This window comes from Lagopus leucura, unplaced genomic scaffold, assembly GCF_019238085.1.
Source record: "Lagopus leucura isolate 7727_CA_CO unplaced genomic scaffold, USGS_WTPT01 Super-Scaffold_100002, whole genome shotgun sequence".
Lineage (NCBI taxonomy): Eukaryota > Metazoa > Chordata > Aves > Galliformes > Phasianidae > Lagopus > Lagopus leucura.
Window position 1 is genome coordinate 10,641,511 of NW_024962263.1, and position 27,428 is coordinate 10,668,938.

Consider the following 27,428-nt stretch of genomic DNA (forward strand, 5'->3'; position numbering starts at 1 on the left):
GAATTGGTGATGATTCAATCCATTGCATTTTATGAAATTCACAGCTTTGATGAATATTTGCACGACATTATCCATATTTAATGCTTCTACACATAAATTTTCTTGATGTATGATGCAGTGATGTTTAATCAAACATGAGTTGTCAGTGATAATTGCACTGTCTTCTGTTAATTTTGTAAGTCCCTCTTTTTTACCAACCATCACGGGGGGTGCCACCAGTAACTATACCACATATGTTGACAAAGGTGGAAGAAAATTCCTTTAATGTATTTTTTTTATCACTTCATACAAATCAGGAGATCTATTTTGTCTTTTAATTGCACCAAAAAAGCAATTTCTTCAGTGTCATTATATTCATTATCAATACCTCTAATGGAAATGTCAAGTTGAGCCGTATCTGTAGCATCTGTACCTTCATCTATCACCAAAGCAAAAAATGTGAAATTGGTAGCTTCACTCTCCAAATGTCTTTCAATAGATATTCTTCCTTCATCAATTCACCTGGCTACAGTCTGGAGAGACAAACCGATTGTAGAAAACCCCATTTTTTTTAAATAGGACACATTATGTCTGCCACATTTCCATACATTGCTTAATGAACTCATCATTGGTAAACGATTTTGATATTTTGTAATCAAATTTGCTACCATGTAGCAACTTCTACAACAGAGTCTGAGTTCTAACTTTCTTGAAAAGATTTTGTTGAGATGACAGACTTTTTTTCAGTTCTGCTGTTTTTACTAAGCATTCCTTGACATGCACTGAATTTCGCAGCATGTTTTTGCATATAATATCATTCCAAACTGTAATCTTTGAAACCTGACATGATTTCCTTGCAAATTAAGCACTGTGCCATATTATTTGTCTTGATAAAGAAGTACTTATCTGTCCATTTCTCCTTGAACACTCTTCTTCCTTCATCCATAATTTTTTTTGTTGTTGTTCTTTTCTCATTTGCGATGCCATTAGGCAAGTTGAAATATTAATATCCTCAACCACTGCATTTTACTCAACGAACCTCACAAGTACATGCCATGTGTAATACATGCAGGTTTCAATGTATCTGAGCGAGTTCTACAAGTGTCAGAAGAGTCTGCACTGTACTAAGCCTTCCCTGTGTTCTGAAGTGGCATTGGGCCACTTGGCAGTGGAGAGGCACTACCACAACAACGCGGGGTCAGAAAAGCAAGCAGCACTGCGAGCTGTGCCCGGCTGCATGTGGCCACAGGCTGCGGGTTGGACATGCCTGACCGATCATATTGAATTTTACTCAGGATATTTTTGCAGTTGATGAGCAGTGACAGTCCATACAATGAATCAGGAAGACTGATCAGGAGAGCAGCCTGTATGAAAATGGATTTTGAGTGAACTTGTAACAAAATCTGGCAGGCTGTGACCAAATCCTTCAGCAATGCACTGCTTCTTCTCCTGATTCAATGCTGCCTTTTTAAATTGGAGATGAATATTATTACCCATATTTTCAGAGGAAAAATCATAAGCTAAAAAGGATGAGATCATTCTGAGGATGTGAACATTTCTGCACACAGACATAGTTATCCAAATAATTCTTCCTCCTGGTAAAATAGAGACCAGCAACTTGAAAGAGCAAAATCCAGTGGTTTTGAAAACATTTCAGCAGATAAAATCTCACCTGCTGTTTGCGTTTCAGAGATGCACAGAGCCTGGAATGGGTGTGGTGGAGGAAGGAGGTGAGAGCCCCTAGAAACCAGCAGAACCAGTTTCCTGGGTGCCTGGGAAATCCTGCCTTCAAAGGCATGACTCGACTTCTTCTACTAAAATATCCAGCTCACATGCACGTACAATGCAGACTATAAATCACTGCCTACTGGGGCCCACCTGGATGTAGGCCATTTTCATTCAAGTGCACATTTTCTTGCCATATGACAACAGAAACTGACTGGCATGTTTTAGATATTTCTCCAAATCTGAAGCCAAAGAGAACCACTGCAAACATTTCTTTTCTTACCACGGTAGGATTCTTCTTTCTTGGGAACAAGCTCCTGCCAACATGAATCTCATTCCAATCACAATTTCATTTAAAATGCATGGCTTAAAATGCACTGTCCTGGGCTTCCAGTAACTGCAGATGTTGGAACCTCTGGCACTTATCCGCTATTTAGGTCTCCTCCATCTGTCCTTCAGAAGAAGCAATGTGTATGCTTTTTACAGGCAATGGAAGGCATGTCCTTTTTCAAAAACCAAATATAGTTATAGGATGCTTAAACACAGCAGAGCAAGTGGCATTTCATCTTAAATCTATGGTATAAACATGAAGAATGCTAAATAAAATTTTCTCAGTTGACTGGACTACATAAGCCACAATTAGATTCCTCTATTTTCTGTTTAATATGGAAATATGAACAGAAATTGTGTCCATCTTTACATTTTGAATTTTACTACTGATTTTTTCCTTTGTAAAAGTCTGCATACATTGATCAGATTAAACTGATAACACTGTAGTCAGGGCACAACTCCTGTTTCATTGGGATTACTATCTCTTCTTTATGTAACCCACAGAGAGAGTTGGCATGTTTAAAGAAGGCTGCTGAACTGCAAAGAAACAAAGCACTGAATTCAGTCATATTGTATAGAAGAAAGAGGAGTTGGTAAGTCATTCTATATGATACATAGACCATGGCAATCTGACTCAAACAACTAACCACTCGTTAATAATCTACAGATTTCCAGCATCTGTGGATTCTTTCAGAATACTCCCTTCACACACAAGTTTTAATGTTTAAATATCGCATTCATCCACCAGGATGACATTCATTCAAGAAACATCTCTGTTTGAAAGCGCACAAGTTTCCAGAGGACTGAATCCATCCTACACATTTGTCCTCCAGCCCATTTGTCAGGGGAATCCCCACGTACAGGAAATAATTCAGAAAACCACTTTGAACCTGTATAATAAGATGGAACAATTTACTAAATGCTTAAAGCTCAGTTTGTAGAAAAACTTGGCTATATTGGTTGGAATCCAAAAAAGTAGTAATTTTCTGAAGGAAAACATTCCCCACCTGAGTTAAAAAAGGAGAAATAGGTCAACTATAGACTGCATGTTTGAAACAGATGAGCTACAAAAGAAATTTAGGACAAGAAGCTCTTACATCTGACAATTACAGGAAGGAAAAGGCAGTTGATAAGCAGAGATCGTAATTGTTCAGCAGAAGAATTAAGGACCATAAGAAATCCTTTGCTCTTTTTCATGTTTGCTCCATAGTTACGTCAACTTTTACTTGATGGTGGGAAGTGCAGGACTGTGAGCTCACTTTTTTTTGCTCTAAATTGTCAACAGACAAGATTTAAGGGATGATTCTGAGCTCTCCTTTAAGACACGTGAAAAACAGACCCAGAATCACAGAATGGCCAGGGTTGGAAGGGACCTCAAGGATCATGAATTTCCAACTCCCTTGCCACATGCAGGGCCACCAACCTCCCCATTTAATACTTGACCAGGCTGCCCAGGGCCCCATCCAACCTGGCCTTGAACACCTCCAGGGACGGGGCATCCACAACCTCTCTGGGCAGCTGTTCCAGCACCTCACCACTCTCTCTGTAAAGAACTTCCCCCTGACACCCAATCTAAATCTCCCATCCCCCAACTTAAAACCATTTCCCCTTGTCCTGCTGTTATCAACTCTTTCAAAGAGTTGATTCCCCTCCCCTCTGCAGGCTTCCTTTAGGTACTGAAAGGCTGCACTGAGGTCACCCCGCAGCCTTCTTTTCTCCGCTGAACAAGCCCAGCTCCCCCAGCCTGTCCGCATAGGGGAAGTGCTCCAGTCCCCTGATCATCTTCACCCATTATAGCTTGATTCATATGGAACAACTCACTAGGCTGACACCCACTCATTTCCTTTCAATCACAATGCAGGGGAGTTTCCTGTTTAATCACTTCTTAGATGGTCATAATTTTGTTAGGATCATCCTTTCATCCCATGGTCACCATGAATTCAACATTAGAAAACAATACTTGCTAAGCAGGAGTTTGTGTAAGGTGTATCCAGTAAATAGCTTAACTGGATCAACAAGAAGGCAGAAATGCATACTGAGAGAAGCTGGGGAAACTGCTCAGATAAAAACACATTAAAAAATCCCACCCTTACTGAACCTGTAGGGACAGAGGTAGCATACACACAAGAAGTTCACACAGGAAATCTAAAGGCAAGACAAGATTAATGATAAAGAAACACAATAGTCATCAATCACTGTTGCTGATGCAATGAAGATATGTAGCCAACTGGGAAAACAAAACAAAACAAAACGGTTGAAAATATCCAAAATTAGGTAAAAAAAAAAAAGTAAAGGTTTGCCACACTATTCTCTACAATTCAGTAGCATTTCTGGTTCTATATAAGGATCTAGCCATTATAAACAAAAAAAAAAAAAAATTGAAAAGAAATGAATATTTATAGGCTTGTTTAAAATGATTGATGTAAATTATCACTAAATCACAGATATGTCTAACACAGGTGGCAACATGTAGGATGACAGTTTTATCCATAAGGTACATCCTGTACAGGGCTCCTCACACTAAAAAATCATTTTTCCAGACAGATTTCTATTCTACACAGAAAATATTTTCTGTGAGTCGTTTTGTTTAAATATAAGAGAGAACTAACTCCAGTTGTTTTCATGTCCTTTTGTGTTTGCTGTCTGAGAACATTTAGGTGATAAAACGTCTGCAGAAAGTGAAATTTAAAAACAATCCTCACGTTCTGTTCTGTGTTGTACATTAACTTCCCAGTACTCTTTATGCTCACTGCTGAGTGTGGGAAAGATTAATATGATGCTCAGAAATCGCACAGTAAAGAAACAAAGAAACATAAGAAACAAACAGCAATTGCAGAGCTCCAGAGTCACTTCCTCTGCCTCCTGAAATCCATACACATCATGTGTTCTTCAGCTTTCGCAGTTCAAATACTTCTCTGTATTTTTCTGTATTCTCCTTCCTTTTTCTGTTGAGTATTAAAGGATCTCCTTCCTTGCCATATTCAAAACAAAAAACAAGGTTATCACTCACTACCCCTGTATTCAAGGCAACTGAACAAGGAGCACCTGAGCCTCTCATGGCACTTCGTGACAAAAATTACTTTGAGAAAATATCAGAGGATGTTGCTGAGGTAACAAATGTTACCTCATCAAGTGAGCATGCATGGTTGGTCATTGAGAACAAGGGAAGCTGAAAATAGAACATCCTTGTGAAAAGAAGCATTGCAGAATTCAAATACAGCACCAGAAGGAGTACTGTTGAGACAAAATGAGATTGAGGGAAGATTAGAGCAAAACAGAAGAGTTGTGATTTTTCAAGAGGGGATGCAAAAAAGGGGCACCATGTTTTTAGTCAGTGATTAGGGAGAGCTCAGTAAGAACAACATCTTCAGTAACATAATCTTGCAAGGACAAATAGAAGGAGCCAGCGACGAAGGGCAAGAGATCTTTATGCCTTTTTCGGTCATGCAGCTCATCATCTAATGCTACCAGTGACTAGCTCCAATGAAAATGTTCCAAGAGTCTTACACTTAATCCCAAGCCTATTACAGGACCAATTACTTACATGGAGAAATGCTTGATTGAACTTTATCTACCAGCATTGTTTACTGTTTCTTTCAACCAGAACTTGGCATTAAAATTGCACCACACTGCTTGAGAAGATCTGATCATTCATTGCATGCCACTGCCCCATCTCTGAGGCTGCCTCTGACTGTCTTCTGACCTTGGGCTCGAACGATCCATCTCATTAAAATGGGATAAAATTAAGCTAGCAAAAGCAAAACAAAAAAGCTCACATTGGCTCACTCTGCATTTGGAGGAACTATAGAGAACTGCAGAGCCAGTGCAAAGGAAGAATAGAACATGAAACTGATAATGGGTTGGAGAGAAAGGTGCAAACGGATCTGGTTCATTTCATGACAGCAGTACGGTGAAAATTCACCTCTAACAAAAGAGGAGAGCTACGTTGCACAAAATCCCTGGGTTAGGTTTTAAGATTTTAAAAAGAGAGATGAGAATTCCATCCTTAAATAACAAGTAATATTCAATTGTGACATAGAACAGACAAGAGGTGCTGATTTTCTACAATGTGCATTACAAACATGATGGAAAAGATAAAATTCAAGGCACGAGAAGTCATCACTGAAGTCAGGAATTGGCTTACACTGTTTTCTTTCCTTCAAAATGAGAATAGGATGGTTTGTTTTCTGAAAATAAAGTTTGAAGGACATCCAGTATTACCACAACAGACATCCTCTCCCCCTAGAAATAACGAAGACAAGATGATGAGAAATGTTTTAAAAGGTGGGTTAATATTGTACCAAATTTCAGGTTTTATTTAATTGTCAAACTGCAAAGCGTAAGCCCACCATTTTGTCTTCCTTTTTCACTTTCATGTTCTTTTATGTCTCTTTGACTTTGCCAGCAGAGGGAGCAAACGTGGAAGATCAAGCGAATGAGAAAAAGGAACTGATTATGATTAAACTTCGATCTTGGCAGCAAAAACAAGGACCAGTTTCAGCAGCTGCTGTGCCGTCACAGTATCTACAGCACAAACAAACTTGCCTCACTCAAGCCTCCCTGTTCTTGGCAGCAAAACAGCAGTTGTGGACCTGACACTTCCTCCAGTCCTGCCTTACTCTCAGCCCTCTGCATCGACAGATCCAAACAGAAAATTGTGGTGGAATTCTGTAGCTCATGACATTTTAAATTCAGCTACACACTGCTTCCAACCCTCAATTCCAACCCTTCCTTATGTTATTTCACTGCATTTGAACCACTGTCCTAGCACTGGGCTTTACTGTAAATCTAGAAACATTGAGCTTATTTGTGCAAAATTTAAATAAGGTAAAAATTTAAACAAGGGAATCCATGTCTGAGTAATGCAGAGCTAGTTTCAATCTACTGGAGAAGCTTTTCAGTTCACCAAGCTGCTATAAAAAGGTTTGATGTGCTAAGGTCTGTCACGACACAAGCCATATAAGCCATTAAAGGTTTTATCTGAGATTGCTAGTGCTCTCTTAAAACACCTGCTTTTCTCCCCCTCTCATTTCTACTTGTTCACACATATCTCCCTCTGCACCATCTCTGAAAGCGAAAGGCACGCAAAACCTAATAATGAAATTAAGGCAGTTACAATCTCTTACTTGCATCAAAGATCCTGTAATTTTCCAGGTACACAGAAAAATGGAGACTAGTGCTCTTTCTTTTTGAAAGATAAATATTCTAGTAATTTAAAGTTATTTCCTTGAAACAAATGCCAATGTATAGGACATAAAAATGGTTTACAAGGATCAGGCACCATTCCGTCTTTGATAAGGAGGAGGAGTATCAGTAGGATCGGGTCATAGATTTAGGGAAATGCTGGATACCAGGCTTCTCAGAGAGATAGTCACAATAAAATGTTTAAAAAAATAGTTTAGCACAAACATTAATTAAAAAAAAAAAAAAAAAAAAGATAATCTTAGTTCAGCCTTCACTCAGTAAAGGTGAGAATCCACCCGATCTGAAAGCAGTTGTCTGAAGCAGACCAAAGGCAATCACTGCTTATCAAAAAGTGATCACTGACCAGGTTCTGAAACTCTGCTCAGCGCTTCATGAAAATGATTCTCCGCCTTGCACAGAGGAAATCGGTGGCTTTGTAGAACTGCAGACTCCCACAGCACAGCTATAAGTGTGGCCTAGCTCTCCTCCACAACCAAGCAAGGTTTAGAAGGAAAAGAACAGAGTCAAAGATCTTAGTCCTGTTGCTGTACCTGGAGAAATCTGCCAAATACTCATGAAAACTCTTAGGTTTGAGCTGGTAAATTGTTTTTTAGAGAGCATACAGAGAGAATACAACAGATGGAAGCAAAGTCCTTAAATCTGTCCTTAAAATCAATAAAGTGCCTCTTTTCACCTCACCCTGATGGAACCGTATTGAGCAGTACATGGGCTTAAGACAGGAGTTTGGAAGACAGAAATCTATTTCCATGCAAATGATATCCTCTTACGTGGTACAATCCCAGATCTATTTACTCCGTACTGTATTCTCAGTTTATTGAATAAACTGAATAGGATAGATACATTCAATATTCTTTTCTACATTCAATATAGAATATATTGAATAAAATAAATTGAAAGGACTGGTCAGCTCATTAGATGGGTAGGAAGCACTTCCTCCACAAGGCCATGAGCATGAGAGCAAAGGAACTTCAAATGTGTTGGCATTCAGTTTCCAAGGGAAATTCACAGTCAAGGTTAACCTGGCCCTATTAATTATGCAGTTAGTAAGTGTCTAAAATAGATAGTGAGAGCTACTTCTTTCTGCCTGTGGAAAAGTAAACATAATTAAAACGAACTCTGTCCCTGGTAACTTGTTTATGTTCAACTCTCTTCCTGACATTTATTTTAGCAAAACTAGCACACTGAGATTCTCCTTGTGAGACACTCGCAACCAGATCAGAAATTCTCTACAAGCTCAATACAAGGACTTAATCTCTGAGCTCCACAAGCCCTATACAGAGCATTAATCTCTGAGTGGGTGATCACCAAGAGGCCAGGGATAAAGCTAAGATTACTTGTGCATCCTCCAAGTCACAGCCCAAGATCCCATCTGTTAGTCCATACATTAACATCGTATACATTAATACTCAAGAATACATCTTGATTAGTAGATTAGAGAAAGCATGTAAGGACTTAAAAACTGGTACCTCTGCAAGGCAATTCATACCCAGATTGCTAACTACAAGATTACCAGTCTATAAAAAACATACAGCATTTATCTCACACGGGTAATTACCATGCTGCAACATTGATTGTTGTTTGCTAAAAAGCACGAGAATATCTCATCTTTCAATACACCTTGTCAACAAGATGTATAATTGTAGAACTAGCCAATTTTCACTATGATTGCAGTATGTGTGATAAAGATCTTTCACTGTCTACCCACACTGAAAACTAATGAAAAACATAAAATGCAATACCATGCTCCTGCATCTGACTTCCACCTACAGACTTCACATGGATCACTGAGTCTCTAGTGAAACTGCCTAAAACAGTTCCCAGTTGGTTCACTTAAATTTGAGGCTTAATTTTTCAACCACTACTCAAATGTTTTCATGAATGGCACTCAGCAAACTTTAACTCAAACTAGAGAGACTACCTCTAAGCTCTGAAAGAGCGCCAACACTTTTAAACTGGTATGTCAATGAGCTGCCTGAAACTCAAGTTTGGAAATAATCTACCTTGATGACATCTGTTTGGGCATTCCGTCTTAGGACTTTTCTGACCTTGAAAATTACTGAAATCTGATTCAGTGGTAACACTGTTATAACTGATACCTACAGCTGAATACTTCACTACCATAATTTCTCCTGTAATTAAGTTTAGTTTCTCAATTTGTGAAATAATGTCCATATCTGCTTTAGCTCATAGTTTCTCTTGAGAGATCTGTGACTTACTCTGAGCACCTGATGACACTGTGTGGTAACGTCAAGACCTGCAACAACTGACTGACAGTACTGTTGGACCTACCATGCATAGCCTTCAAACATTTCCTAGCACTTTGCTGCACATGAAGGACACGGTCTTCAAGCTTTGCTCTCCCAACTACAAGCTACGTTGGCCAACATGCAGTTCCTTGCAGTTACCTCCATAATTTTGCATTACTGAAGCTGAATAGCAATGTCCTACCATACTTCTATTCTGAAAACACAGGAGCCAAAAAGGTCATAAGTATCAAAACTTTGCCTAACCTTCTTCTCTACTTGAAACCCTTGTCAGATTTGCTTAATATTCTGACATCTCATATGGTTAGCCCTGCCATATGATCTCATTTAATAGAAGAAAATACAAACCTTGCTGGAAGCAAACTGCAGAAAATTCCTCCATTAGACACTCATGTTTTATGCTGTGATATCCCTAAAATACTTCCAGGTCGCTTGAAGCTAGACTGCCGCAATCACACTCTGTTACAGCATAAAGAAAATCTTAACTGCAGGCGCAGGCTATGATTCACAACATACAACATAAATTTCCTAACCAGATGAGGTCTGTGTGCACCAGATTCTATTTCTGAAAACGCTGATATGATCAGATCTGCGTACACCAGTACTGCTAGTAATATTATTTACATGACTACTCCATCACTGAGCATGTTAAACAAGCAGAAGAAGCCAAGGCAAACAGATGTTGTTCTCAAAGAGACCTACTATATGCATTAGAATTAAGAAACCACTATGGCTTAAAATAAAAATTACTGTCCAGTTGGTAAATATATCAGCCTCATTTGTCAGTAGCATTCAAACCAAGCATTTTGTCCTCTGACTGTTGGGTGGTCACATTCTTACTCCATGTTCTTTGGAGGTTATCAGATCCACAGGTATTGAGTGAATCTATCTCCTAAGAAGTCCTACACATATAAGGATATTGCTGTGAAACAGAGTTAGCATTTCAATTTACAGCAGGCTAAGTGCTTCATACTGCTTCTATCAATGCTAGTTTAAAGCCACACAGGCATCAGTTGCAGAGGTGGAAAATGGGAGAAAGGCTTCTGTATTGATATTTAATAGTACAGTGAGCTAAAACAAGAAACACACAAATGCTCTGTATGAATCATTTTGCTTTCACATTACAGTGATACTATTTGCTATACTATTTATTACTATTAATAGTAATAGTAATAGTGTTACTATTTACATGTGGAAAACCTGAAATGTGCAGGTTGTCATTTAGCCCCAGATGACAACAGGGTGCTACAGATGTGCTGAAAATTACACGCATCTTTAACCGGGGCTGGATTGAGGCCAACAGTGCCAGGAGGAAATGAGATAATGAATAATGGCTTATATTTACATTGCTAGACTTGTATGGTCACATCAGGTATTGTATTGATGCACACGTGCATTTGCAATACTGTAGAAGTGTCCACTATAGAACCAGAAACTGAACGCCTTCATATTTCTGCTGTTCATTGCCACCAGTTAAATCACTTACATTTAATTCATCTCGAGTCAGTGCTCTTCTGCTGCCTTCTTCCACCTGAATCATGATAACGTTTGTTGTTACTTCATAGCAATTAAAATTAATGAGATAAATATAGAATTAGAATGACTACTTTTTATTCATCAGAAGTTTTCAGCGTAGTTTTCATGTAGCACGTACAATGTGGTCTGAAAAAAAAGTGAGCCACTTTCTTTGTTCATATCTGTCAGAATATAAATTCTTAATGCATAAACTTGGGCTTTACTAAGCACATCTTTCATATCTGAGATTTTCTAGGATTGGCTACCGTAAATACACATTTTAAATTCTTCAGTCCAGATGCTTCAGCTCTTATTCTGTTTAAATAGCACTTTGTTCCTTAACTGATTCCACTGGAGTGAGACACAATGTATTTTATCAGCACCTGGCAGTGAGTGGCTTGCTTCATTATTAACATCAGTATCTTTCAGTTCTATCGCCAGATGCTTAACTATTACAGGAGGTTTGTGTAAAACCAATTAGAATAAAATCAAAGCAGAATCCACACGGTTTTGTTTACAAAGCCCGAAGTCTGATTTTGTTATTCATTTGACAACTGTCTCATATTCAAATCACAAGCCTTTCTGCAAGTAACCTATCTCACAAGCCCTGAAACAGATCTAGAGACAAACCAACAGCACTGACTTTTTCTCCATTTTTTGAATATACAATTAACAAAAGGCTATAAATGACTTATTAAGTGACATTAATGGCTAAGATGGGAGTCACGCATATAATTTCCTCTAAGTTCACAATGAATGATTTGTGACAGGCCAGATCTTTGTGAAAGGAGAGGAGGAGGGGTAAAACAAATATTCTCAACTATAACTGACCATAAAAATGATTGAAAGTCTGTAGATAGGGAGAGTTTTATTTCATTCTTTCCATTTCCTAAAGAGAACAAGAATCAGAAGATATGGTAACAGTGAGAAGACCACGGTTCTTTGGAAAACTTCAGAACACGTTTTATGGGGAATAATGCTGTGGTTGTCAGCTCACTTGTAGTGGCAGACTAAATGAGGATGGCTGAAGTAATTACTGGTCCCAGCTGTCTGCTCACACACTGCAAGGAGAGCTTCAAGGGCTGTGTAAAATTACAGCACCCATAATGGTTTATAGGCAATGGTTAGGGTAAGCTGAAATCGAGCTACTGTGCTACAATGGACAAAACTGTTTCCTTCAGAGGATAACACCTGTTTCTGGTCTATCTCCCTTGAAAGGAATCTCAGCTAAAGGAGATGGCAACAGCTTCTGCTCTGACTTGGTTTGTTACCACTTGTGAATCAACACCCCTATTAAAAACATCAACATCAGCACCCCATCAGCAAATCACCTCTGCTGTCTTTGTGAGCAGCCCTGCACAGAGCCTGGATGTGGCCAACTCCTGAGTGACCTAGGAGTTTAGTAAGATGTCAGCACCTCAAGGAAACAGAAGAAAAAGACAGCTTAGAGGTAGTGATGGAATTGCTGTCTAACATTAATGGCCTGGAGCAAAAATGACAAACATGCCACTAGTACAGCAGATGGGGATAAGATTTTATTTTACACAGCCCACCACTATTTTATTCATCTATGTGTACACACAGACACACAAACACATTCATATTATTCCTGGGTAACATTAAGGTCTGTGTTAGTAAGCGGCTCGTTAAATGTGTTTGAAAGGATCTATTCAACTCTCAGCAAGCAAAAATCTCCTTTCCCCTGTTCTTTTTTTTTCTTCCTTCTCCAATTAAATATTAATTCTGCATTTTGGAATGAATAAAACCTGCTGAAAGGAGGAAAATACTGCCCCAGCAATGAGTAGTAGAAGAAACTGGTAATGGGAACAAAGTAAAGGACAGTAAGGCAGAACAGGGAAACCTCCATGAAGAACCCTTAAGTGAAAGGGCAGGTACCTCAAGATCACACTTAATCAATAACTCTGATCATACACTACAAATAAAAAAAGACCATGTTTCCACATTGGCTCAGATGGACATGACTGCTATGTCAAAGGCCATTTAGTTCAATGGCTGTGACAGCAGCCAGTAGCAGATATTTCAGAAATAATAAAGGAAATAGAGTAAAGAACAATACTTCTACTGATGTTTTCCCCCAGGTGCCACAAACTGGCAATGTAATATTGCAAGGTTCTTCTGTCAGAGTCTTTGTTCACTGTCAGACTCCTCTCCCAGGTCTTTCCAGAAATTGAGTGATCCCAGCCCAGAAACTGTTCCAAACATCTGCTTTTATTTCCCATTAGTCAGCTACCAATACACAAAAAAAAAACAACCCTTCCCTTCTATGCAGTGACAGCTTAGTTTCCACAGGAATCTTTTGTGAAGGCCTGTTGAATGACTCTTGAGAAAGCCATACACCTTGCTGATAACCAGAGAATTTTAAAAATGTGACCTTACCGACTCCTTTGGGGTGTTTCATCAGATTTGAGACATGACGCCCCTCCAGTATTTATCTATGTATTCTCTAGCATAAATTCCACCAATTTGCATGCTATGGAGGCAACACACAGAAGTCTTTGAAACACAGTGGGACTCCTCCCCTCTCCATAAAGGTAAGTTTAAGCAAAGGAATTACAGAGAAACCAGGAACTACAATGTTTTAAATCATGCTAAGTACTTCAAAATGAATCAGGAAATAGTATAAACAATGAGAACATTTTAGCATGGGCAAGCAGGTTAAGAGTGTGTCATACCAGAAACTATTGAGAATTTGACAAAAACATCTTCTCAGCAGAAATCTTTTCAGTAACACAAATTACAGCCCTGCCAGTGGGACTGTGGCTCAGGGATGGCATCTCTTTTTCCCACCTCATCCCTACCTGACCATTGCCCATCTCTGATATTTCCAGGCCCCAAGGGGAGAGAAGGGGCTTTTCAAAGAGCAAAGAGGATGGAGAACTGAAGAACTCACCCTTTCCTTGTTTCAGGAAACAAGGACATCCAAGGTCGGTGCTCACTCTCACCAGGGACCTATTTCAGAGCTTCAAAAATCATCACTGACAAAAAAGCTTTCCTAACACGCAGCCTGAATTTTCTAACACAAGCCAGTTGCTCTGCATTATACAATTATCTGCTCTGCAGCCCCACAGAATTTCTTTCCTTTTGTATCCCCAAAATACATGTAGATACTGATACTCTTCATTTCATTCTTTTTATGATGCATTAGAAAACGTATTATCTACACCGATAATACATTTCAAGTCACACTGTGGTTTGGTCTCATTCTGTGAGAATTTTAACAGAAAAGGCAGATTATAGGTCTCTGTATTGGTAAGATCTAGGAGTTTGGGGGAGTTAGATATTAGTGCAGGGTTCCTTTCATATTATTATTTTTATCTCCCTGGTAGCACACAGATGCCTAAGGGCTTGCAACCTATTGCATGAGGTTCAGCACAACCCATACAGAAGTAGTGTTCCTCTGAAGATCTGAGTCAAGGATTTAGATAATATTAATTACACACCTCAGTCATTGTATGCTCTATTCAGAAGATTAGGCAGACGTTTTGGAGCAGCCCTACAAGTGCACGTGCCCCCACATTTTTTACTTTCTTTTAAACTCTTCCTCCTTTTCAAGTATGTGCTGCAATGCTGATTATAATATTTGCCTGCTTACTCTAGGGCTTTTCCCATCACCATGTAAAGCAAGACTTCAATATCTCTTCTGTATAATTTTCAGAAGTTCACACACAGTTTATACACTCTGCATAGCTTTAACATTCACTCCTGGCATGTTTGGCTGAAAATTCATACACAGCTATTTCTGCATTATAACTGTCTTTCCTCTTCTGTTGGTGCCATTGCTTCCCCCACACCCCTCCCCTCTCCCTTTTTCTTCCTCTTTCATACTCTAAAGACCTTTCAATCTATATTTGGTCCTTTATTTGTCTCCATATCTAGTCAGCTTTGCAAGCAATTTCTTTCATTTGCTAGCACCATTCTTATATTGTTTCCTTTCTTCTGTCTTTTTACCCCCAAAGCTGGTTAGAGGCTTTTTTCAAGCCATTGCTCTGGAGAGCACTACCAGACATTCTTAAGTAGGCTGAATGCATTCAGTCCAAAAGTTATTCCCTCAAGATAACTGCTACTGATGATGGGACATTTGGATGGTGTGACCTCCTTGTCCTCACTCACTGCTGTTCACAGTTAGTTTGTGTGATCTGGAGCATAGGTAGAGGAAACTAGGAAGAGGAGATAAATATCTACTGCAAATGAGGGAGGTGACAACAGTGAAGAAAACTAGGAACAACTCATCCTGAAACTGAAGCATCTGGATTTACAAATTAATGTAATTTCACTATTTCTCTGAATGCCACAGTGTGTGACCTTAACCATAAACAAAGAGAATGGAAATTAGGTTTAAAATGGAAAGCTATGTACATGGTTCCTGTTCTAACACTCCCCCTGGCAGAAAAAGCAGGAAGATTGTGCTTAGATTTCTCAAGATATTAAACATGTGGTAGTTGTCTCAAATCTTGTTAATACAGCTATGAATATGCCTTCTGAGGAGCAACTATGTTGCTTTTCCTTTTTATTTTTTGTGAGGAGAAAGCACATCTTTTGTCTCTTGCATTTTCCCACCTAGAAAGTACATAGCTTGAAGAAATTTTTCAATTTCCTTGTTTAATTGATTAAACTGAATATCAGCAGATCTAAGTGGGTGAGAGCTGAACACAGTCACCTATGTCAAGCTGCTTGCACAAGTAAATATTTGCTGGAGTAGGTCCTGTATTTGCTAAGTTTAACATTACAACATGAAGAAGGAACAATAGAATTTATCATGAAAACTGTAAAACTTTTCATTTTACCAAATAACATTCTAACCTGCATCCACATCTATGCAAAGCAGGTGCCATTTAAAATTCAGAACACTGTCCATAGTCTAAAAGAAAGTAATTAAAAGGTCCCACTGACCACAGTGATGAAACAAAAATACTAACACTATCATTTTCTCTTCAGTGACAACTCTGTCTGCTTGCTTTTCAACTTGGGAGATACTTACAACTTCTAAGCTACAATTTTTAACATCAATCTCTCACATCTGCTCACTGTGGTTACAACTCTGTCTTTGATAAAATGTTATCATACCTTCTATCTCCTTTTAGTCAAGCAGGAGCTAAGGGCTGTTTTGAAACTGACTTGAGTAATCAAAATGCAGAAGAAAAAAAAGCAAGAAAGAGTTTAAATGCATGTGCTACTTTGGCTACAAATGGGTGATTTTCTCCCATAGGGTGCCATACATCTGTTCCAGTTCTATCAGCTCATATCCCAGGATTATCTGTTCTGTCTCTGACTCGTGGCTCTTGGATCTGCAATACTATGCTTGACATCAATTTGGCTCATGAAATATTATCTTTCCAATTATAAATTAATTCATCCTTTGAAAAAGTAGTGTCCCACTTTCAAATGAAATTGTTTTTAAGAAAATCACACTTCAAAACATCAAGCACATATCCGTCTGTCTGCTTTCATAGAGAATTAAGAATTCTGACATCCTGAAATCATTTTAGATAGTCATTATGTGATGCAAAATCATCTGCTTTGAGAGCTGTATTAAAAACAAGCAAGTTTGTCTAAATAATACGAGAAGTAGCCCAACCCTTTACATTAACCTCAAAACACCATTAAATTGAAGTTTGAAGAAGTTTCAGCCAGTCTCTGCACGATTCCCTCACCCACAAGTATTTTAATGTACCTCAGCATCTTGATTTTAGAGAGAACTGGAATGCAATACAAGAAACTTGCTGTTCAGCAGACAGCATAATACACATAGGCAGTCTACTTGCCATATTTTTCATCCTAATCACTGAAAGAAGTGAAGATACAACCTTTATGAAGTGTCAGAAACTATAAATTGCAGAAAAGCAAACAGCAAAATTCAGACTTTACCAGGTTCCAAATCACTACGTGATAGATGAAAAACAATCAGAATCAAGAATAAAAACCAAAAAAAACAATTCAACCAGTAGAATGAAAATGAAATAATTATGACTTCTCATAGCCATATTAGAGACTATTAAGTGAAAGACCTTACACAAATACTTAGTGGAAATTTACGTGTAATATTATCCTCTTTCTGTGCGTAGCAGTCAATTAGTGATTATTCTACATGCTCATCTGTGAGCAGAACTGGTAAATAAGGGGAGTTTCTCTGCTTAATTCTATAACTAGAAATATATTTATTTAAATGAATGCATAATAATTTATTTAAAATAAAATACATTTATTTTTCTTCAGTGCTTATAATCACTAAATCCCATTTTAGAATTGAAGACAGTGGTAAACGTGCCTGCATTCTTTGTCAGGACTGGACCTACTGAAATTCCTGAATGGAAAATAGACTCCAATATAGAAGGCTGCAAAACAGAGTTTATACGCAGACATAAAAATCACAAAACTGATCTTGTATTTCTTCTATGGATACAAGAAAAGAATTACATGAAAATGTTGCAAGTTGCTCAAAGGGAAGATTCCTGATAAAATTGCAAGCATCTGTCACTAAACTGGGAGTCAATCACCATATGATGGTCTCAGGCATGACAGCTACTGATTATCACAGCACATTTGTTTAGAGTAAAGCCACTGTTGTGCTCATTATCCCTAACTTCACTGAGTAAATTTGTTTTTCACCCAAGATCTCAAGAATCTCTCCAATGGGGTTAATAGGAGTTCCTTCGTACACTTCAAGTGCTTTGGATATGTTTTGTATGCATCATACAAGTAGTAAAGAAAATGCACATAACGAATGACATAAGCAACAGTGTACCAGAGAATGAAGGTACAATTTAAATGTGCTAGGTGTTCTCTTGACTTCATTTTCAGTCTCCCAGATGATTGTTTCTAGTGAGGAAGACATACATAACTGCTCATTTTTGGCACTTGCAGTGGGTCAATACTGCTCAGCTATGAGTGTCTTCTTGTACTCAGGTTTCACGAACCATGTTGAGACTTAAAAAAAAAAAAAAAAAAAGAAGGAATGGTTACTTCCAAATAGGACCAATGTTGTTTATATGGAAGTTTATATGTTCTGAAGTTCATGTTTGCCATTTGATCGATGCCTCAGATCCAAGGCTCCTGTCTCTAAACGGAAGAAAGGGCTTCAGCCTTGAGACTGTAGCTGGATTATGAGCACAGGCACACAGCCCTACTTTGTATTTACCCACATGTGTGAAAATGATAGTATTATCTTCAGTGGTACATACCAGCTGCAGGGGCCGACGCAGCTAATGGACGTTTGTGGAGATGCAGGCAGACTGGGATGTGGCAGGTTTCAGCATGCTGGTTGAGGACATCACAATTTCTTATTTGCTGAACTTCTGCATTTATGACAGCAACCGCGGTGGAGATTGCTTTTGATTTTCCTCTCTATCTCAGTGTAGTACGCTAGCCAGCAACACTGCAGCTCTTAGAGAGTGTTCTCCAGCACAATGACATATTTTCAAGATGACAGCATTATGAACTGTTCCAAAGGAGCTATTTGGCTTTTAAGATGACTGCTCTAGAAAGAATCCTCTGGCTTAACAGCACCAGGAAAAGGGCAAGGGAAATACAGATGCTGCAATCTGGTTAAGGAAATGACAAGCTCCTGTGCTGTAGTACTTAAGCCTGGTCTCTAGCCGACACCATTTATGAGCTGTTACATACGGTTGCAATCACACACAGGCTCAGTGAGGCTTTCCACAAGGCTCACATTTGTTTTCACATTCCCTTTGTAAATGTGGTGCAAATGGTAGCAAATGGACATTAAACAAGGCTTGTATGTGGACTGATCCTTTGTAAATATATAGGTTATTATAAAAGCAAATAATAAGAAGTCAAACTAAAAAACAGCAGCCTCTGCAATAGAAATGAGTGAAAAATGAGTTGTTTTACACATACAGCATTTTCAAATGTGGGTTTTCTGTTTAAACTCTCTTCACTCCAGCCTCAACTTCTCTCTCCATACTAAACCTACAACTTATTTTACATTGCCATGGATACTTGGGATGGAAGACAGTGTGCACCAGCAATCAATTTTTCCACAGGAAACCATTCCAAGAACCCATCCCACATCGCCAGGCTCCTATATAGGTTTTGCTCAATAGTGCACAATCATTTTCTAAAGGGTATGACTAGTTGCTTCAGCTAGGTACTTCAGCTGCTTGTCTGCAAATATAGAACAGTCCCAAGGCTTTAGCACTGCCCAGGATAATTGCAGCTAACTGCATTTTGCTATCATTCACCACTGCTATGTATTGTTACCTTCCTAAGCAAGATCTGTTAGACTGCAAGAGGAAACATTCTGTAGGGTGCAAAGAAGAAATGCGAGCTGACATAAAAAAAAAAAATCATTAGGAGAATAAAATACCAAAAAACCCACAATGATAGCTAAACAGAAGAGAGTTCACATAAATTACATGGAATTGAAGATAATACAGGTCTTGAAAGGGAGTAGTAAGAAGCAGTTCATATGATATAAGCATCCCAGGGCAAAAAAAGTAGTTTTTTTTTTAAAAAAAAAAGCAAAGAAAATGGCAATAATAATCAAAGAGTGTAGGCAAACTGCATAGAGAACTTTTACTTACCTTAGCAGTCAGGAATGTGAGCCTTTACTTCTCAGTATTTGTTTCTCTTCTTTGCCTCGTCTCTAGAAATTTGTCCCATCCAGCACTTAGCTTCCATCAGGGCAATATTCAGTTAAGTGCCACAAGGTTTTTTCAGTCTTCTATCGTATTTCTCCCTCAAAAGAACAATATTGTTATTTTTACGCCTTCTGGAGAAAAGGTCAGTGGAAATCCAGAGGTGGTGGACTGGACTCAAGCAACAGGAGTGTGCGGTGACTTCCTTCCCTCTTTTCCTTCAGCTGGGACACAGAGCAACTAATCCCCTCGAAAAGTCCTTTCCCTCTGCCATTTCCTTCAGGTGTCCAGCAGCAACACACACAAAATCTCTGCAACCTTGGATCTGCTATGGCCCTTTCCATGGCCTTTCCTAGAAGAAAAGGGAGAGTCATAAGTCACGAAAGTGCAAGAGAAATGCAGCCTGGACTAACCCACCTCCTTGCCTGCTGCTGGAGCAGCCAGCGATGTCCTGCACAGCAATATTCCAGCACCCGAGGACACTGGTTTGACAGCCAGCAGCATAGCACAGAATCACAAAATGGCCTGGGTTGAAATGGATCACAATGACCACCTAGTTCCAACCCCCTGCTTCATGCAGGGTCACCAACCAGCAGTCCAGGCTGCCCAGAGCCACATCCAGCCTGGCCTTCAATGCCTCCAGGGATGGGGCATCCACAGCCTCCTTGGGCAACCTGTTCCAGTGCATCACCATCCTCTGGGGGAAAAACTTCCTCCTAATATCTAACCTAAACCTCCCCTGTCTCAGTTTAAAACCATTCCCCCTTGTCCTATCACTGTCCACCCTTGTAAACAGCCATTCCCCCTCCTGTTCATAAGCTCCCTTCAAGTACTGGAAGGCCACAATGAGGTCTCCCTGGAGCCTTCTCTTCTCCAAGCTAAACAATCTCAGTTCCTTCAACCTTTCCTCACAGGAGAGGTGCTCCAGCCCTCTGATCATCTTAGTGTCCTCCTCTGGACCTGCTCCAAGAGCTTCACATCCTTCCTGTACTGGGAGCCTCAGACCTGGATGCAGTACTGCAGATGGGGCCTCACAAGAGCTGAGCAGAGGGGGACAATCAGCTCCCTGCTGGCCACCCTTTTTTTAATGCAGCCCAGCACACAGTAGGCCTTCTGGGCTGCAAGCACACACTGCTGGCTCATGTCCAGCTTCTTCTCTACCAGGACACCCAGGCTGTGCCAGGTTGTGTTCAATAGGGCACAAGGTTAGTATTGCAGATACTGCCTTACTGAAGTAGGAGAATATACTTGATGGTTGTTTATTATTGTCATCAATTTCAGTAGCTCCAATTTAAAAGTCAACACTACAGATTCTGCTTTTTGATGCATAATTAGCCTCATTTTTGCCTCACCACATTTATATTCACTGACTTTCAGGGCAAAACCTGAGCTAACACCAAGTACAGTAACAAGGATGCATACTTTGGTACATGTTATTTTACATACTTCTTGTTCAAGTAAATCAATCTGTGATAAGATCGATTCACTTTTCCAAGGTTACAGAGTTCTTGCATAAAATGGAAAACTGTAACTTATTCCCCCAAGCCTTTTTTTTTTTTTAAAAAAAAAAAGAAAACACACACACCTTCCATATATTCCCTTCTGTTCGATCAAATAATTTTTTGGGTGTGCAGAGAAGCGTTGTTTTGCAATACTATACAGTCATTTCAGACATTCCTTTTGCTGAACTCAGTCCACTTACCTACAGCAACCTTAACAGATCAGACTAGAAGTACTTGGTAACATACAGTCACTCGTATTCTGCTCATTTCTCAATCTGCCAATATCTTAGTGCAAATTTTCATTTTGCCATTTACAGCTCAATACAACTAATAGTTGCGGTACTTTCTCTTTCCTCTACATGTTGCAATTCTCCCCACATCCTTCCCAGGGGAAGCATCATGTCCTCCTGGCTTGATCACATTAAATGCCTATTACTACAGGAGTAAAAACTCTCTTTAAGGCCTTTGTAAAACTCAGCCTTTAAATCACCATGGACCGCTACTTTACACACCTTAGACTTTTAAAGGTATATCCACTCCTCTCTTTAAAACCCAGCTCACCAAAACAGCCTTTTGTTAAATGTAGTTCATCTTGGATTCTGGACTTCTGAAGGGAGGAAGCTTTCTGACAAGGATGCTCTTACTTCTTTAGTCCTTCTTAGTCCTCGCCAGCATACATTTCATTTTGTTATATGGCTTTTACCATTCTTTCCCAAATATTCCAAAACTTGCTCCTTAGTTCCTGTTCTTTTAATTGATCATATAAGGGACTTCCTCCAGCCTCTATTCATATCAGGCGGCTGAATGCAAACCGTTCCCCAGATCAGATCCATTGGTGAGCGTTGAGACCATTTGATCACTGCTATGGATGTAGAAGTAAGCTGATATAGTCAGACACTCAAACAATATAGCATACCCATTATAAAGACAAACAAATATACTAAGCCAATAAAATAGCTGCACACCTCTCCCACTCAAAGAGGAATGGATCAGTTCCCGTGCTTTTCACACAGATTTTTCTTGTAACAGTACAACAGCAGGTATACCACTATCATTTGTCAAGTCCACTGGACAACAGAGCCTTTAGAAAACATTTGAAATTAATTTTCCTTGGTTCTCCCATTCCAGCAACGTTATTTTATTCTTCCCCATTTTCAAAGTATTCTCTCAGCACAGACATCGCAAATAGTTATAAATTGTTGAATATACAGTAATAAGGATTTTATTCTAAAACTAATTGCACTCTTTATAGCAGACATTAAAAATCTAGCTTACTTCTAGGCCTCAATGTACTGTTATTTCATTATTTTTTTTGTGTCCCAAAGCGTTTCCTATTATATATTACAGCCCTAAAATTGCCTACAGAAGTCTCAATTAGCCAGAACTTATTTCCTCATCAGCATTTCCTGACTGCGTAATCACTTCTCCCTGTCACCCTTTTGAAACCCCAAGTATTTCTTACTGCAGAAAAGGTATAAAAAATTTAATTCCCCGGGGTCCTCTTCTGGTGAGGGGTCATTAAGCCCTCCTCAGGGGAGCAGCAGAAGGTTCTTGACAGGCGATGCGGGCAAAGCTGTGGCCCTGGGATACATTTGTCAAAGGCTGCCATCCTGACTCACTTCTGTGCTATAACTGTATCTTCTTTTTCCCTGGGTTTTTCTTTCAGCCTCAGGACACGCTTTTTTTTTTTTTTATATATAACTATTTCCAGGAGTTTAAGTACACTTCATTATTTTCAGTGATGTTCCACCTTCCATTTCTTACTCTTTCCTTCATGTTATTTTTAACTGCTAATCAAATCCTCTTGAATACTCACATTTTGACATATTTGCTGTCTTGCCCCTGTCCTTTAATTTCATTTTTATGTTGGCCACAAGAGTTTGCCATCTGATATCGATGGTGTGCTTCCAGTTTTACATAAGACTCAGGTTGTATTTCTAAACTGTTCTCCAACCACAATCACTTCTTCAGGCATTTAGTCTCTTCATTTTTATGATGCATCCTTGATACACAAACTTTGAAAGGAAAACCCTGTACTTTGCATTTACTGTTCTAAAGCAGGCCTCAGTGCTGCTCACTTCTTCCTTTTCCCTTAAAGCAGCCAGTGATAGATACTGAAAAACAGCTGCTTCACCTCCTCCTCCCCAAAAAGCCTACAGCCTTCTTCAGAATCTTATCCCTTTTGAAGAGCACCTTTTTCATGTTACGAATTTGTTGGCAGGGCACAGAGAGCTTTCTGGGCACCATATACAGTGATCCCTGGATTTGTTTCCATTTGCATGAAGAAGTTAATTTCTTGCCTAAAGTTTAAAGGAACCCCCTTCTTTACAACTCCTGTGAACCTCCTCTCCTCACTCTTACTTTGCTTTCATTATTTTTCCTCTACAATTCACTGCTGGTTTTATTCTTCATCAAATCTTGATTTATTTTGCAGCTTTGTTCCTCACTGTGAGATTTTCCACTCTTCTTGCTGTTTTAGGCCAGTGACCTTGCTCATTAAATACTTCCATCAGATTTAACCATACAAATCCTTGCTTCTGTGGAAGATGTTAGAGGTCTGCCTTTTTGATACGTGGATGGTGTTAACTCATCAAAGTCTATTCCAGTAATGGAGGTTACTTTTGTTATTTTCCGTTTTCTTTCACCCTGTAGCAGCCATGTCTGATAGCAACAGGCGCTGTGTGCAATGCTGTGTGAAGATCTGTGGGTATTTTTTTGGTCAGGGGGTGAGAAGGTAGGAGGACAGATAGGATTTTTTATTTTAAGTACAGTCCCCTGAATAGAAGACAGGGAACAACGACATCCACAAATCATCCCATCTTCTCCATAAAGCTCCTGCCTGAGCAGTGATGCACTTCCACAACACTTGGTGGTCCCCTAACATCTGAAATGTATTCAGGAATTCAAAACTACTTCAGCTGAAGTCGGTGGCAAGATTCAGCTACTGAGGAAGTGTAAAAACACAATTTTAGGTGTTTTGGTTTGGCACGGCATCAACAGCAATTGTATAAGGACAACATGCAAAGGCAGCGACAAGCTAAATTTGATTTCTGCATAGAATAATTTGTATTGCATACCTTTCTTGTTCACAGCTATTTCACACCCCTAAACAGCTATGATTCCACTGAAGTGAAGGAACACTTAAACAGCAACTCTCTGCTTGAAGGACACAAAACAGGAATAGGGTGCAGTCTTTTGCTCTCTACATATCTCAAGCTGGATATTGATTCTGCACAGCTCCTCACTCTGATGAATTAGACAACTCTGACTCCACATTACCTACACACAGTACCAGTATTCTTTCATTAAAAGAAAAGAGATGTTTACTATTATTGCTCAATGGGCATCTTCTAACTTAAGTTTCTCATTTTAAAACAGTATATCCAAAACTTTCCTCTGAAACTTCTTGCACTGTCCCCGCTGGGGCAGCTGAGGTTGCTTTTAGTTTCGCCAACACAAAATGCATCATACCTCTAACTGAAAGAAGCACAGATTAATTTACATTAGAGTAGCATAGGATCTAGTAATGGGACTTCTGGCGTAGGATGCAAGATATAGAAGTCCCAAGCTCGTGCTACCTCTGATTTACATCAGGACAATACTTGTCAAGTGTATTGTGTATTGGTCTGTGCCATAGGATCATGACACCACAGTCACATTTCTAAATACAGCCTGAGAGATGGTGAGAAGTGACAGACCACAGGAGGCCCTGAAAGCAAGACTTTTATGAGCAAAGATGCAGAAAGAAGCAAACAGAGATCAGGCTTTCCTGCTGAAACTGGTTCACTTCAAGCAAGTAACAAAGTACTCAGTAGGCCAGAAGAAAGACTTCAAGTTTAAAAAAAATAATAATTCAGAAGCTTTTGGCTTGTATGGAACGGGAAATATTTTGAAATCTCAGAATCTTAAAACTGAAGATTATTTCCTGTTCTTTCACCCTCCCCTGCCCTCCAACTGAAATGGAAAGATGAACCTCTGGGCTAGCATTCAGAATGCCTGGATTCCATTCCTGCCTCTCCCACAGGCTTCCTCTCTAAGTTTCTATTCTCCTACATTCTTCCAGCTATTAAAAAGGGAATATTCCTTTCCTCCTACTAGATATCCAATTTGATCCTTTGCCTGCACAGTTCTCATCTCTGTTTTGCCATCTTCCTTGAAGCGTTCTGAATTTGGACAAATATTCTACCCCTTCTTAGGATTAAGTTGTCAACCTCAAGAACTTCATACAGTACTAAGAAGAAATCTATCATGCTCAGGTCATATTTCAAACTTCATATTGAAACAGAAGCACTGCATGAGATCTTAAATCCAGTTGATTCAACAGCTAGCTTTATTTGAAAGGATAAAGGTCTTTTCAATGATCTCAATTATTTCACATTTTAAAAAGTAGGAAAATACCCACTTCTCTAAGCCACTGTGACTCACTGATCACAGATGAATCAGAGTATCCAAGCAAACAATATTACTGGAACCTTGATTCAAAAAGGTAGTAAGCCTGTGTTCCAGTCCCTTTGGGGGATGAAGAACATGATAACAAGCCTTCTCATGTGAGAACATTCTCTGGAAACAAATAGGCATGTAGCACTACAAGCATGTAGTAGCCTGATGTGGAAATGTGCTGAAAAGAGTGTAATATTGACCTTAAACTTGAGTACAATACAGCTTTATCTGATGTCATCTAATGATAGCTCCTGATTGTGGTATAGCTGTGGGCTAGGTTTGAACTTGATTCCTCCCTAAACTGGTAGATCTGGCATGTCATCTGGGACCACTTCAAACAACTTTCCTGGCCCAGCTGTAGGTTCCCACCCCTGCATTTACACTGGATCCTGTAGCAACACAGCTGCAAATGGAATTGGCTTGGCGATCTGACAAATATCCATTCACCACAGGAGAAAAAAAAAAAAAAGAAAAAAAAAGCAGAAAAAAGAGAAAGAAAGATAAAGATTTGTTTTCACTCAGAAGAGAAACTGAACCATTTTGCCTTATGGCCACACAATCATTAGACTAAGAGGAAGGAAGAGTGTGGGAAGTTACAGCTGTGGGTAATGGATGGGGACTGCTCATATTCTTAGCAGCCTGCAGTCACACTGTATTAGGTGTAATGTGAAACTGCACCCTTGGTTGCTACGAGAGATCCTTGCTAGCTTTCTCTGAAATAGCACACTGGCTAAACCACTCAGCAATACTAATGTACATCACACAAGGGTGCCATTACAGGGGAACTCTGCCATTCAGACTTCACTAGGCTGAGCAACTGGGTTACCAAAATGTTAACTGCTGCTTCCTCTGCTGCTGCTTTTTGCTCTGTCACCATGATATTTTCTGTGTTTGGGTCACACCACTTCACTGCTTCAGCTATTCTCTTTGAAATACATCTGAAAGAAAAGTATTTATACTAACAATGACCACATTACAGCATAATGAATTTTCACTGAATCTGAATGATGATATTGATCCCAAACGTCCCACTTGATGAGGCTCCATGATTGCTGTTACAGAAACGTTAACGTACATTGACAGGCATACATAGATACACACTGGAAATAAGATATGAGAGCATGTATGCTGTTAGATGGTTTTTAAGATACATTTTTCCACAATCAGTTAAGACATACATGATCCCAGGCCTGTTACAGTTGGTGTTACAGCTGGAAAGATTAACATGGTGAAAACAGAAAAGAAACAAACAGAGAAGGAATACTCACCTGAACCTGAAGATCCAGGTTTGCAGAAAAAAACTCCACAGAGGAAGGATCAGCAAGAGAAAGAAAGAAAATAAAACACCTTTCCCAGCAGGGGGAGGGGAGAGGGTCAGCCCTTAAATGCTTAAAAGGGGTCTGGGAAGGGTGGAGCCAGGCACACAGCTGAATTGCCTTCACCTGTGCTCCCATGGCTGACTCAGTCCTTTCCTCAGGTGATCAATCAGTGGTTCAGGCCTTGATTCAACAGTTCCCATACACAGGCCACAAATGACTTCAATAGACAAATGATTCCTCTATTATTTGGGGGACTTATTTAGTTAATCTAAGTCAATATTTATATATTTTCTTCCCAGATGCCCATTTGTTCTTCTATGTTCTTCAAATCAAATTGGCAAGTGATTAGTCTTTAATAAAGGATATGACTTTGCAGATGCAAAAAAGGAATATAAAAGACACTGCAATGCAGCAGTGCTAACAATGAGATCAGCATGAAAACAGAATGCAAAGTTATTTTGTCTATTTAAATTGATGCGTACGTCAGTTTATGTGAAGTGCCCAAATGAATAAGCATTTCAACTCACATTGCTA

At 39.3% G+C, this 27,428-nt stretch overlaps 1 long non-coding RNA gene across 1 annotated transcript; it reads right to left on the bottom strand.

Annotated features, from left to right (window-relative positions):
• Nucleotides 1-17,257: 17,257 nt before the first annotated feature.
• LOC122179274 lies at nucleotides 17,258-26,924 on the bottom strand. The gene is made up of 3 exons (XR_006178622.1): nucleotides 26,844-26,924; nucleotides 19,580-19,985; nucleotides 17,258-17,963 (listed from the first exon to the last, which is right to left on the bottom strand). It is a non-coding gene; the product is annotated as an uncharacterized LOC122179274 (long non-coding RNA).
• Between the last annotated feature and the right edge of the window lie 504 nt (nucleotides 26,925-27,428).